This window comes from Poecile atricapillus, chromosome 19, assembly GCF_030490865.1.
Source record: "Poecile atricapillus isolate bPoeAtr1 chromosome 19, bPoeAtr1.hap1, whole genome shotgun sequence".
NCBI classification, from domain to species: domain Eukaryota; kingdom Metazoa; phylum Chordata; class Aves; order Passeriformes; family Paridae; genus Poecile; species Poecile atricapillus.
This window is the reverse complement of record NC_081267.1, coordinates 1,909,881-1,923,144: the sequence shown is the minus strand read 5'-3', so window position 1 is coordinate 1,923,144 and position 13,264 is coordinate 1,909,881. Positions and strand designations below refer to the sequence as shown.

The window sequence follows — 13,264 nt, the reverse complement described above, 5'->3', positions numbered from 1 at the left end:
TTGCAATGGTTGTGGGGCAGATGAGGGAATCTTCAGACTGTCTCTTACACCCTAGTAACCCCAAATGACACCAATGACCCCAAATCACCACAAATAACCCCAAATTACTCTAAAGGACCCCTCTGACGCCTCACCTGACCCCAAATGACCCCAAATGACCCCACACCTGACCCCACAGGACACAGACATTTACCCCCTGCTGAGCTCGGTCCTATACAACCCCAAATCCTTCAAAAACCCCCAAAATTTGACCCTGGGAACTTCCTGGATGAGCAGGGTCAGTTCCAGCGCAACGAGGCCTTTGTGCCCTTCTCGGCCAGTGGGCGCCCCAAAAATCCCATAAATTGTTGGGGTGGGGTCCGAAATCCTTCTGGAATCCCAAAAATCCCCAAATTCCTTTGTGGTGGGGCCCTACATTCTTTTGGAATCCCAAAATTCCTCGGGGTGGGGACCCCAGACCCATTTCGGACCTCCACCCCTGAAACCCCCAGACCATTTTTGGACCCCAATCCCAAACCTCCCAGACCCTTTAGGGACCCCCCAGACCCTTTTTGGGGTAGCCCAGACCCTTTTGGGACCCCAGACCCTTTTGGGATCCCATAGCCCCCAAAGTCCCCAGACCCCTTGGAATCCCCTCGGCCCTTTTGGAATCCCCAATCCCTGAAACCCCCAGCCCCTTTGGGACCCCAGCCCCTCTAGAGACTCTCAGCCCTTTTGGGACCCCCACCCCTTTTGGGACCCTCGGACCCTCTAGAGATCCCCAGACCCTTTTGGGACCCCTGACCCTTTGGGGTGGGGCGGTGCTGACGCCCCCTCCCCACAGGGCAGTGGCTGTGCCTGGGGGAGGCGCTGGCGCGGGCAGAGCTGTTCCTGTTCCTGACCTCGCTGCTGCAGCGCCTGCGGCCGCGACCCCCGGCACCCCCCGAGGAGCTGCTCACGGCCCCCCTGGAGAGCGGCTTCGCCAACATCGTGCCCCGCTTCCAGCCCCTCCTGCTGCCCCAATGAGACCCCCCCAAATTCCAGACTGCTCCCCAAATTCAGGAACTGCCCCAGGATCGGGACCCTCCCCCATGGCTGGAAAATCTCCCCCCAGATCCTCCCCAGATTCCACTCCCAACATCCCCCCCCACTTCCAGCTCAGGATGGTGCCCTGATGAGACCTCTCCTCAAATCCCCCCCCTGAGATGCCTCCCCATCACTGGAAAATCCCCCCAAATCCAACCCAAACCCCACCCCAAAATCAGGAATCCCCCCCTGAGACCCCTCTCCAAATTCAGGACGCCTCCCCAAAATGCCCCTCCCCATCAATGGAAATTCCCCCAAAACCCAAAAAATCCTCCCCAAATCCCCCTCCCACAATCAGAACACCCCTGGGACCCCAGAATTTCCCCCCAAAACCAGCAAATTTCTCCCCCAAAATCCCAAAATTTCTCCCAAATCCCCCTAAAAACCCCAAACCCCCCATATCCCCCCAAAAGTCCCAAATCCTCCCAAGACTCAAAATCCCCCCCACAAGACTCCAAATTTCCCCCAAAATTTCAAATTTCCTCCCAAACTCCCCAAATTCCTTCAAATCCCCAAAATTCTCCCCACCCCCCCAAATTTTCCCCCCAAAACCACCAAATGCTCCCAAAATCCCAAATCCCCCCTCAAGATTCTCAAATTACACCTCAAATCACCAAAATTTTCTCCCCCAAGTCTCCCAAATACCTCCCCAAAAATACAGGGGGGTGCCCCTAAGCAACCAAATCCCCTCTCCCCAAAATTCCCCTCTGGACTCCAAATTCCCCCCCCCAAAACCCCCAAATTTCCCCCCCCCCAACCCAGTTTTTTTCCCCAAAACCCCGAATCCTCCTGCTAAAAAACCCAGAGTTCTGCCCAAAACCCCAAATTTCTCCCCCAAGCACCCAAATGTTACAAAAAAATCCTAAAATTCCTGCCCTAAAGCCCCAAAATTCCTCCCAGGACCCCTGAAGTTTCCCCCCAAAACCCCAAATTTCCCTCCAAACCCCCAAATTCCTCCCAAATTCCCCCCAAAAACTGGGAGAACCTCCCAAAAAAATACCAACCCCTCTTCAAAACCCCCCCCAAAATCACAACTCCCTCCCCAAGAATAAACAAAAAAGCTGAAAATGTATATTTTTATTTCACATTTTTCACACCTTGGGCAGGGGTGTAGGGGGGGAAATCCCAGAATTCTCAGGATTTTTCACATTCTTTTGGAGAGAGGGGGTCTTCCCAACTTTTCCAGCACCCCCCAAACAACTGCTCCTCAAAATTCCTGCCCCTCAGCCCCCCAAATTAAGTGCACATAAATAAAAAAGAGGAAAAAAGAAAAAAAAAAAAAAAAAGGGAAAAAGGTAAAAAATAAAAAAAACAGAAAAAAAAGACACCCTCACCCCAATTTGGGGGGAGGAGGACGAAGGTAAAATTGCGGAAGGGGTCGAACCCCCAGAAAAAAATTGAGGGATAGCTAAAAAAATTGGGGGAACCACCACAATAAAGCTCATTTTGAAAAATGCTAAAACCATTAAATAAATAGCAGAGGCAAAAAACCTGAAAAATCTGGGGAGGAACCCCCAAAAAATGTGTCAAAAATGGGGAACTCCCCCTTGAATCCAAGGGATTTGGGGGAATTTTTTTTCCCAAAAGCTGTGGGTTTTTGAGGGTGGCAGGGGAGAAGAGACTCCCTCCAAATTCCTGGGGGTGTCCTCAAGATCCAGCGAAGGCACCTGGTCCTGGAGGGGGACAAAAAGGCTACTTTAGAAAAATTAAGGGAATTTGGGGGGATTTGGGCAAATTTTAGGGAATTTGGGATTTTTTGAGGTCTCGGGGGGGGTCTTGATTTTTTGTGGTCTTGCATTCCGGGGCCACATGATCATGGCCAGGGAGGCCACAGCTAGCAGGAACAGGCATGGGACACCAACGAGATGGGATTCTGCTCAGGAAAACATTTATTCAGCTCAGGAACAAACTCAGATCCAGAGACAGCCCCAAACACAGGCAGGGAGATGGGGTTTGAGAACCAGGGTGGAGTTCAAGGTCAGGGACCACTGGGAACACAGCAAGGGAGAAACCCCAGGGGCCCAAACCCAATCAGAAATCCCTGGGCTGCCACCCCATGAGGGGTCCAGGGTGGAGTTTCTCCCTGGGCTTGCAGGGCCCATCCTCTGAGGCAGAGGGATGGAATTCCCTCTTGCCCACACTTCTCACTTTAACAATATTAATTTGAAACTAAATCCTTGCCTCCCTGGGCAGGGGCACCTCACACACAAAAACTCACTCGGTAATGGGCTCCCCCTCCCTTCATCATCCCCAAACTTTGGCTGTCTCATTGCAGACCCCACCTCACCTCCCCAGTCCCAACCTCAACCCACCCCATCCCTGCTGGACATCAAGACCCCTTCCTAATCCCTATTTCCCCCATTTCACACCTCCCAAACTCCATCCCATCCATCCTGCCCCCCCCAGTGCCCATCTCACCCCTCCTGATTTGCATCCCACTTCACCCAATCCCCTTCCAACCCCATTCCACCTGATGCCTTCAGAAGGCTGACCTAGAACAGAGGCTGGACAGAGTCAAGAATAAAGTTTATTAGAAGAATTTAAATACACCATGGGCAGTACAAGAGCCAGGCCAGGGCTACAGCCAAGATAGACCAGAAATGGTCACAAAAATGGACAAGTGATCACAAGGTCTCACATTTTTATAAGCTGAGGTCAATCTGCATATTTGGGTTCATTGTCCAGTTACAGCTTCAGATGATCAAGTCCCATCCTTCTTGTTTTCTCTCTTCAGTCCACCCTTGTTTATGCTTTTGGGCCTGAAACTTCTAACAACTGTCCTTGGTATCAAGCTAGAAAAGGAATTGTTTTGTCTACTTACTATGTGAAGAGGGCTCACTAACACTTAATAGGAAGCTCAAAACTACAAATCTAGGCAGTGGAGAATATGAAAAATATGAAAGCTAAAACATGAGGCATCACATCCTGAGGGGCTGTGGAATTTAATAATTTTGGAGAGGGACTGAGTAGGTTTCAGTGGCATAGAGTGGTTTTGAGGTGACAGATCAAACTCTCTCGTCTCTTTGAGTGCCAAGAAATGGAGACAACTCCACCAAATAACCCCACAACCTCCAACTCCCAAGTATCTCCCAGATTCCCTTGAAGCACTAGTAAAATGTGAGGTTTTAGATGCCTTTGATGAATTTGTTGATTTTTACCACTATTTGTTGGTTTTAAAGGGATGAAGATGAATCAAAAGATAATTGAAACCAAAATAACATGACCTCCAGCCCAGTGTGTTCCCAACACAGATCACTGGGAACGTGGGTCATCAGAGCTCTGCCCAATGTGGGTCCTCTGATGGGGGATGGAGCTGGAGCAGAACATGAAGCTCTTCCTGCACTTGGGGCACTTGCAGGGCTTCCCTTACCGGTGCCTCCGTTGGTGTCGGGTCAAGGTAGAGCTCTGGGTGAAGCTCTTCCCACACTGGGGACACTCGTAGGGCCTCTCCCCAGTGTGGATGCGCTGGTGGGTGATGAGGTTGGAGTTTCGCTTGAAGCCATCCCCACAGTCAGGGCAGCGGAAGGGCCTCTCATCCGTGTGAATCTGCTGGTGCAGGAGGAGAGTAGAGCTGGTCTGAAACCTCTTCCCACACTCAGGACACTCGTAGGGCCTCTCCCCAGTGTGGATGCGCTGATGTGTGATGAGTTGGGAGTTGAAGCTGAAGCCCTTCCCACATTGCTCACACTTGTAGGCCCATTCCCCAGTGTGGATCATCTGGTGGATGGTCAGTTGGGACCTCCATCTGAAGGTCATCCCACACTCCCGACACTCATAGGGCCGTTCCCCAGTGTGGATCCTCTGGTGGCAGATCAGGCTGGAGCTGTGGCTGAAGCTCTTCCCACACTGGGGACACTCGTAGGGCCTCTCCCCAGTGTGGATGCGCCGGTGGGTGATGAGGTGGGAGTTTCTCTTGAAGCCCTCCCCACAGTCAGGGCAGCGGAAGGGCCTCTCATCCGTGTGAATCCGCTGGTGCTGGAGGAGATTGGAGCTGATCCGAAACCTCTTCCCACACTCAGGACACTCGTAGGGCCTCTCCCCAGTGTGGATGCGCTGATGTGTGATGAGTTGGGAGTTGAAGCTGAAGCCCTTCCCACATTGCTCACACTTGTAGGCCCATTCCCCAGTGTGGATCATCCGGTGGTGGAGCAGTTTGGTGCTCCGGCTGAAGCTCTTCCCACACTCCAAGCACTTGTAGGGCTTCTCCCCATCTTGAAGCTGCTCATGGACCACCAGCTCAGAGCCTTGGCTGGATCTCTGGCCGCCTTCCTGGCACAGGGTGGGTATTTCCTCCTCAGAGCACCCTGGGCTGGGTTGGGAGCCCCTCCTCCTGCGGGATCTCTGGGGATTTTCCTCCCCGTTGGATTCCTGCACTGTGGAGCTGCTCAGAACAGCCTCTTCCACGAGGTTCTGCTGTGGGGATTTGTCCTCCCTGGTCTCCATCCTCAGCTCCTTGTCTGGAGGTGGAAGGACAAGGAGAGGATGGGATTTACCTCCGTGCCAGAGGGAAGGGGAAGGAGATCCCCCCCAGTGCGTCCCCGGCAGGACGGTGTTGGCAGCGGGGTTGTCCTGCAGCCGGGGGCCATGCTGGGCTGGGAGATGGAGCAGGAGAGAGGGGGAAAGGGGCACTGACTTCCTCCTCACCTGCCTGGGTGTCCTGGAGCATCTTCCTCTTCCTCGCAGCCTCCTTCTCCATCCAGCCTCCAGGTCTGGGATTGGGAAATCCTGGTTTGGGAGAAAACAAGGAATGAGCACATTGAGTTTGAAGGTCCCTCTGTCCCAGTCCCTCTCTAGAAGTCACCAGGGCATCTGGTGTGTCTTGGTTTGAAAGGAAAGGTGTTTGCTAAGGAAGGCAGAAGCCTCCATTGAAATTGATAAAAATGTAAGCAACAACCCCCTCCAAATTATTAGAATCTTGATATGAAAGCCCTCTCAGCTAAATATATAGGAATAACAATTCTTTACTAAAGAAAGGAAAATGAAAATTCAGCAGTAAAAAAGAAAAACAACAAAAAAACAACACTCTGAGAAAGTCAGAATACAACCTGACACCCTGTTGGTCAGGGCGTTGGTAGCAGTCTGATTAAATGGTGGCTGCAGTCCTCCTGGAGTGACAGATGTGGTTCTGTTGAAGCAATGATCCCATAGAAGATTGTAGCTTACCTCTGAAGTTCTGGTGCTGTACATGGGTCCAGTCTCTCCTCTGGGAATCCTGTGGAGAAAGACTGCCTGTGGTGTTCTGATTCCAAGATTATATCCAGTCAGGAATGCTTGGCACCACCCCCTGTGTGGAGCATCTCACAATGGGATGATGTCATTTTATCAGTCCTGCAGTGAGACTCAATGGCCCATTAACAGAAGATATCCCCCTGGAGGGAGGATGGGTGGTGGAAGAGATAAAGAACACTGCCCCACCTGGTTTTAACAGCTGGCCCATTAACAGAAGACATCCCGCAGATATGAGGGAATGGGTGATGAAAGAGATAAAGAAAACTGCTCTACCAGGTTTTAACAGATGGTGATAGAATACATACTTTTGGTTACATCTTGCACTGCAACCCAGGACATGGGGTCCATAAAAATTTTACACCACCAAAATTCGGCCCTGAAAATGCCTCCCAGGAGTTCCCTATTCTGTTCTCTCCCTTTTGGTGTTCAGGGCTTCCCCCCTGTCCCAGCTCCTGAGGGTCACGTGTGTATGGGGGTCCCCTATCTACTCGGTCCCTTCCCAGCCCAGGCTGCTGGGAGTACAAGGAATCTAAAATGTTTCTCCTGTTTCCATCCCCACACATAGGGATGATGGAGGTTTTTGGGGTCCCAGGGTCCCTGCTCCCCTTATTCTATTCTTGGGGGTACAGTGGGCCCATGGAGACCCCCCTGCCCTTCTCCAGGCAGTTGAGGGTCCCGCAAATCGCGGCGCTTCCCCTTTCTGGGCTCCCCACTTTGGGGTCCTGGGGGTCACAGGGCTCTGCTCCTCCAGGCTGCCTCTGCCAGCAGCTGCCACTGGGAATCTCAAATGTCCCCCAAAGGGCATTTTCCACTCAGCATTGTACTTCTTCATTCTCCAATCATCACCGCCAAAAACCCAACCCAGGGACCCCCCCAGGATATCTGGGCCGAGCTCCCCCTCCCTGGTCACCTGTGGGATGGGGGGTGATGATCCCACAGATGGGGGGGGCTGTGAATTCAGGGATTGCTCAACTGGGATATACTGGGCATGAGATCATACTGGGATAACAGGCACTTCACTGCAATTACTGGGAGTGTCTGGGAATGGCTATGGACATGCTGAGGGAAACTGGGATATACTGGGAGTGTCTGTGACCATCCTGGGGAAGACTGGGAACACACTGAGAACAATGAGAACTGTGTTGGTGACAACTGGGAGTGACTGGGTCTGCACTGGGGGCAATTGGGCATGACTGGGACCATGCTGACAAGGTCTGGGATCATCTGGAGAGGGACTGCGACTATACTGGGGGCAACTGGGTGCAACTGGGTTCACACTGGGAGGAACAGGGAGCAACTGGAACCATGCTGGGGACAACTGGCATCCTCCTGGGATCACAGTGGGAGCAGCTGGGCCATGCTGGGCAAGACTGGGACCACACTGGCAGCAACTGGGACTGCACTCAAGGTGACTGGGAGTGGCTGGGAGCAGCTGGAATCATCCTGGAAGCACCTGAGGAGTGACTAGGAGCAACTGGGATAGACTGGGAAGAGAGTGAAACCACAGTGCTGGTAAATGGGAGCAACTGGAACCACACTGGATAATCCTAGGAGCAGCTCTGCCCATGCTGGGGTCATACTGGGGTCCAAGTAGAACTAACTGGTATCATACTGGGAGTGATTGGAAAGGGGCTGGCTGTGACTGGAACCATGCTGGAGGTGACTGAGAGCAACTGGGCCCACCCTGGGAGTGACAGGGAGTCACTCTGGCCATGACTGGAATCATGCTGGGAGGATCTGGGAGTGACTGGAACCATAGTGGGGGTGACTGGGTGCAAGAGATCATACTGGGAGTGACTGTGATTGTAGTGGGAGTGACTGGGATCATCCTGGAAGTGTTTTTCTGTAGATCTTCTGTCTTTTTGGTCACTTTTTCTTCTCCTTCTTATCCTACGTAACTGGAACTTTTTTTGGGTATCTTAATGTTACCCAAAATCTTAAGGGTTAACACTTTTTAGGTTAAATGAGCTAAGTTAGCAAAGTTAATGCTATGGTAAGAGTTTTATGTTCAATTGGATGTTGTATTAAAACCTTTGCCAACATTCCTTGATTGTCTGTATTTTGCCAGGTAAATTTCGATATCTTAGCTCAGTTGCTAGAGCATGGTGCCAGTATCACCGAAGTTGTGGGTTCAATCCTTGTGTGGCCATTCACTTAAGAGTTGGACTTGATGGTCCTTGTGGGTCCCTTCCTACCAAGAATATTCTTTACATCTGACCATCTTGAGAAGATCTGGTGGGTGTTTCTCCTGTGCACCAAACTCAAGCACAGGAACCTTTGGTTACCACCAGCATTGAAGTGTTCTGGGGTGTTACAGCCCTGCAGGCTCACAGTGACCTCTTGTTTCCATGATGCTCCACAGTGTCCCACTGGTTCCTTGGTTCCATGGGCCCAAGAGTGCCACAATGATCCCCTTGGTTCCACAACTTCCCATGGTGTCACACTGGCCCCTTGGTTCCATAAGGATCTGGAGTGTCACACAGGTTTATGGCATTTGTCCTTGCTGCCCCTCACATCCCACTGCCCCACAAAGAGCCCCGAGCCACCCGTGAGGGACAGGCCCTGCTGTGCCAGGCCTGGGCTCAGGGCTTGGCCTTTCTGCTTCCTCCAACCCAGCCAGGGCTTGCTCAGCATTGCAGTTCCCTGCTCAGAGCCTTTGGCTCCCGGCAATCCTGGCCTCCAGGATCTGCTCTCACCAGTCCCTGGGGAGCCTTTGGCAGTCCCTGCCCTCAGTGGGGCTGATTGAAGCTCCAAGGGACTTGGAGTTTTGTTTCTGATTCCTTGAGAAGCTTCTTGAGCCTGAAGGAGGGACAAAGGAGGATCAGAGAAAGGAGAAGGAAGCATGAGGTCAAGCACTCCCTGAATTCACAGCCCCCCACCTGTGAGATCATCACCCCCCATCCCACAGGTGACCGGGGAGGGGGAGCTTGGCCCAGATATCCTGAAGGGTTAGGTTTATTTGGGGAAATGTTTGGAGAATGAAGAACTCCAAAGCTGAGTGGAAAATTCCCCCTGGGGGGGACGCTGGGGGCTCCCAGCATCCCTAAGTGGGAAGATGGAATTGGGGGAACTTTTTAGATTCCTGGCACTCCCAGCAGCCTGGGCAGGGCAAGGACCGAGTAGACAGGAGACTCCCATACACACGTGACCCTCAGGAGCTAAGAGAGGGGGGATACCTCTGAACACCAAAAGGGAGAGAAGAGAAATGGGAATTCCTGGAAGGCATTTTCAGGGTTGAATTTTGGTGGTGTAAAATTTTTATGGACCCAATGTCTTGGGCTGAAATGCAAGATGTAACCAAAAGTATGTATTCTCTCACCATCTGTTAAAACCTGGTAGAGCAGTTTTCTTTATCTCTTTTATGACCCATCCCTCATAACTGGGGGATGTCTTCTGTTAATGGGCCAGCTGTTAAAACCAGGTAGGGCAGTGTTCTTTATCTCTTCCACTACCCATCCTTCCTTCAGGGGGATATCTTCTGTTAATGGGCCATTGAGTCTCACTGCATGACTGATAAAATGACATCATCCCATTGTGAGATGCTCCAGCCAGGGGGAGGAGCCAAGCATTCCTGACTGGATATAATCAGAGCATCAGAGCACCACAGGCAGTCTTTCTCCACTGGATTCCCAGAGGAGAGACCGGATCCATCTACAGCACTGGAACTTCAGAGGTAAGTTACAGTCTTCTATGGGATCATTGCTTCAACAGAACCACATCTGTCACTCCAGGAGGACTGCAGCCACCATTTAATCAGACTGCTACCAGCACCCTGACCAACAGGGTGTCAGGTTGTATTCTGACACTGTTGGTGGGATGGTTTTTTGTTGCTTTTTTTTTTTGTTTTTTTGGGTTTTTTTTAAAGACTGCATTTTCATTTTCCTTTGTTTAGAAATGAACTATTATTCCTCTTCCCATATCTTTATCTGAGATCACTTTGATATCAAGATTATAATAATTCGGAGGGGGTTGTTGGCTACATTTTTAATCTATTTTAATGGAGGTTCCTCCTTTCCTTAGAAAACACCTTTCCTTTCAAACTAAGACACCCCAAATGATCAGTGACTTCTAGAGAGGGACTTGGACAGAGGGACGGTCAAAGTCAGTGTGCTCATTCATTGTTTTCTCCCAAACCAGGATTTCTCATTCCCAAATCTTGGCTGGATGGAGGAGGTGGCTGCAAGGAAGAGGAAGATGCCCCAGGACACCCAGGCAGGTGAGGAGGAAGTCAGTGCCCCTTTCCCCTCTCTCCTGCTCCATCTCCCAGCCCAGCCTGGCCCCCGGCTGCAGGACAACCCCGCTGCCAACGCCGTCCTGCCGGGGACGCACTGGGGGGATCTCCTTCCCCTTCCCTCTGGCACGGAGGCAAATCCCATCCTCTCCTTGGCCTTCCTCCTCCAGACAAGGAGCTGAGGATGGAGACCAGGGAGGAAAGATCCCCACGGCAGAACCTCATGGAAGAGGCTGTTCTGAGCAGCTCCACAGTGCAGGAATCCAATGGAGAGGAAAAGCTTCAGAGATCCCGCAGGAGGAGGGGCTCCAAACCCATCCCAGGGTGCTCTGAGGAGGAAAGACCCACCCTGTGCTGGGAAGGCGGCCAAAGATCCAGCCAGGGCTCTGAGCTGGTGGTCCATGAGCAGCTTCAGGATGGGGAGAAGCCCTACAAGTGCTTGGAGTGTGGGAAGAGCTTCTGGTGGAGCAACAGCCTGATATGCCAGCAGATGATCCACACTGGGGAATGGGCCTACGAGTGTGGGGAATGTGGGAAGGGCTTCAGCATCAGATCCCAAATCACCATCCACCAGCGCATCCACACTGGGGAGAGGCCCTACGAGTGTGTTGAGTGTGGGAAGAGGTTTCAGACCAGCTCCACTCTCCTCAGGCACGAGCGGATTCACACGGATGAGAGGCCCTTCCGCTGCCCTGACTGTGGGGAGGGCTTCAACCAAAATTCCCATCTCATCAACCACCGGCGCATCCACAGTGGGGAGAGGCCCTATGAGTGTGGGGAATGTGGGAAGAGCTTCAGCTGCATCTCCAGCCTCAATACCCACAAACGCATCCACACTGGGGAAAGGCCCTACGAGTGTCCCAAGTGCAGGAAGAGCTTCTCAGACAGGTCTAACTTGACCAAACACCAACGGAGGCACAGGTAACGGAAGCCCTGTGAGTGCCCCAAGCGCAGGAAGAGCTTTGTGCACTGCTCCAGCTTCATCCCCCCTTGGAGAACCTAGGTTAGGAAGAGACCTGGTGATCCATGTTCCTTGTGATCCATGCTGGGAAGACACCTGTAGCTTTTCCTGCCCATGGCAATGTCATGATGTGAGATTAAAGAATGTGAGAGTCTGATCATGGCCCTGTCATTATATTCAATCCCATCTCAGGTCATTGCCAGGGGCAGGAAAAGGACTCCCTCTCTGTCACCAGAGAAGGGTGTCCTTTCTTTGCAGGAGGAAATACGTGGCCAGGAAGAAACAGTCAGTGGTGTTTTAGTTTTCCCTGTGAATAGATTGTCTTATCCCTTCTGTTACCAAAATTTTTTCTGTTCCTGTTTGTGCCTTATTTTGATGCTGTTCTCAATAAATTGTTCTTATCCCAGCCCGGGATCTTTGCCTTTTCTGCTTTCCATGGGAGGTGGGAGGGAAGAGAGCAGCGATGCAGTTTTAGCAGGAGCAGGAAATTGGGGAATGCCATTCCTGAAACCCAGCCCATGGAAACCGAGCATCCCAGCTGGTGCCAGGCCTGGTTGCCATGGCAGCAGCCTTTGGAGCGGGTCCCTGGCTGGGGGCTGTGGGAACCTCTTCCCTCTGGTGCCCAGGGACAGGAGTGGAGGGAGCGGCTGGAGCTGAGGCGGGCAGGTTTAGGCTGGATGTGAGGAAAAGGTTTTTCCCCCGAGGCTGCTGGGGCACTGAACAGGCTCCCCAGGGAAGGCTCCCAGCTCCAGGGCTGGCTGAGCTCCAGCAGCGTTTGGCCAGCGCTGCCAGGCCCAGGCTGGGATTGTTGGGGTGTCCTGTGCAGGGCCAGCAGTTGGACTGGAGGATCCCCATGGCTCCCTCCCAACTCAGCCAATTCTCTGGCTCTGTGATCCCATGAGCCTGGGGATGGGACTGCAAATGGTTGCCATGGCAATGGGCTCTGGCTCCAGGCCTGAGCTGGTATCCATGGCAACCACCCCTGGCATGGGGTCTCCATGGAGCTTCCAAGGGACTGACCATAGCAACAGGGGGCTGTGATGGTTGCCATGGAAACAGATCATAGCTACAGGGAGATGTGTTGGTTGCCTACCAAGGATCAGATTTGTTACAGGCCCTCAGATGGGCTCCATGGGGACATTCCAAGAGTCTACAGACTGTTCAAGTGCTGAAATGTTACAGGCAGAGACAGGGGCTCCACAGAGACCTCCCAGGGGTTTCTGGGGATGCTGAAGAGCCGTGTGGTCAGATGCAGTCCCAGCAATTCCATCGTGACATCCCAGGGAACCTTGGGCTGCAAAGGCACTGCTCTGTCACAGGCACTCCCAGGGGCTCCACAGTGACATCCCAGGAGTCCCCAGGCTGCCAAAGAGCCGGGATGTCACAGACACTCCCAGGGCTTCCTGTCATGGTGTTGGGGGTTAGGTGTCCTTTTTTTTGTTCTGGCTTGTCTGTGGAATTTTTACCCATTAGTTGCTGGGTCAACCTAACTTTGGGTACTTGGTGGGTTCTCAACAAAAACAAAGAGTGGCCGGGCCCAGGTGGGGAAGTGGGGCAGGAAAAAGGAGGGTGGGGACAGTTTGGCAGCCTTTCTTCAGCTTCAGGGAGAGCCAGTTTTGGGCACAGAGCTGCTGCGTTAGAGATAAGGGAATTTCGCCATCATCCAGACGGAGCTGCTGCTGCTTCTCATTCTCCCCTCTTTGTCGGTGGCCTCGCACCCCCTGTCCTGCCGGGACGTGTGGCAGTGCCAGCCACCGCCACGGAGCTGCTGATACACC

General features: G+C 52.5%; 1 pseudogene; it reads left to right on the top strand.

The window, feature by feature from the left end:
* LOC131586321 (zinc finger protein 208-like) overlaps positions 1-11,787 on the top strand; it is a 539,124-nt pseudogene extending 527,337 nt beyond the window's left edge.
* The last annotated feature ends 1,477 nt before the right edge of the window (positions 11,788-13,264 follow it).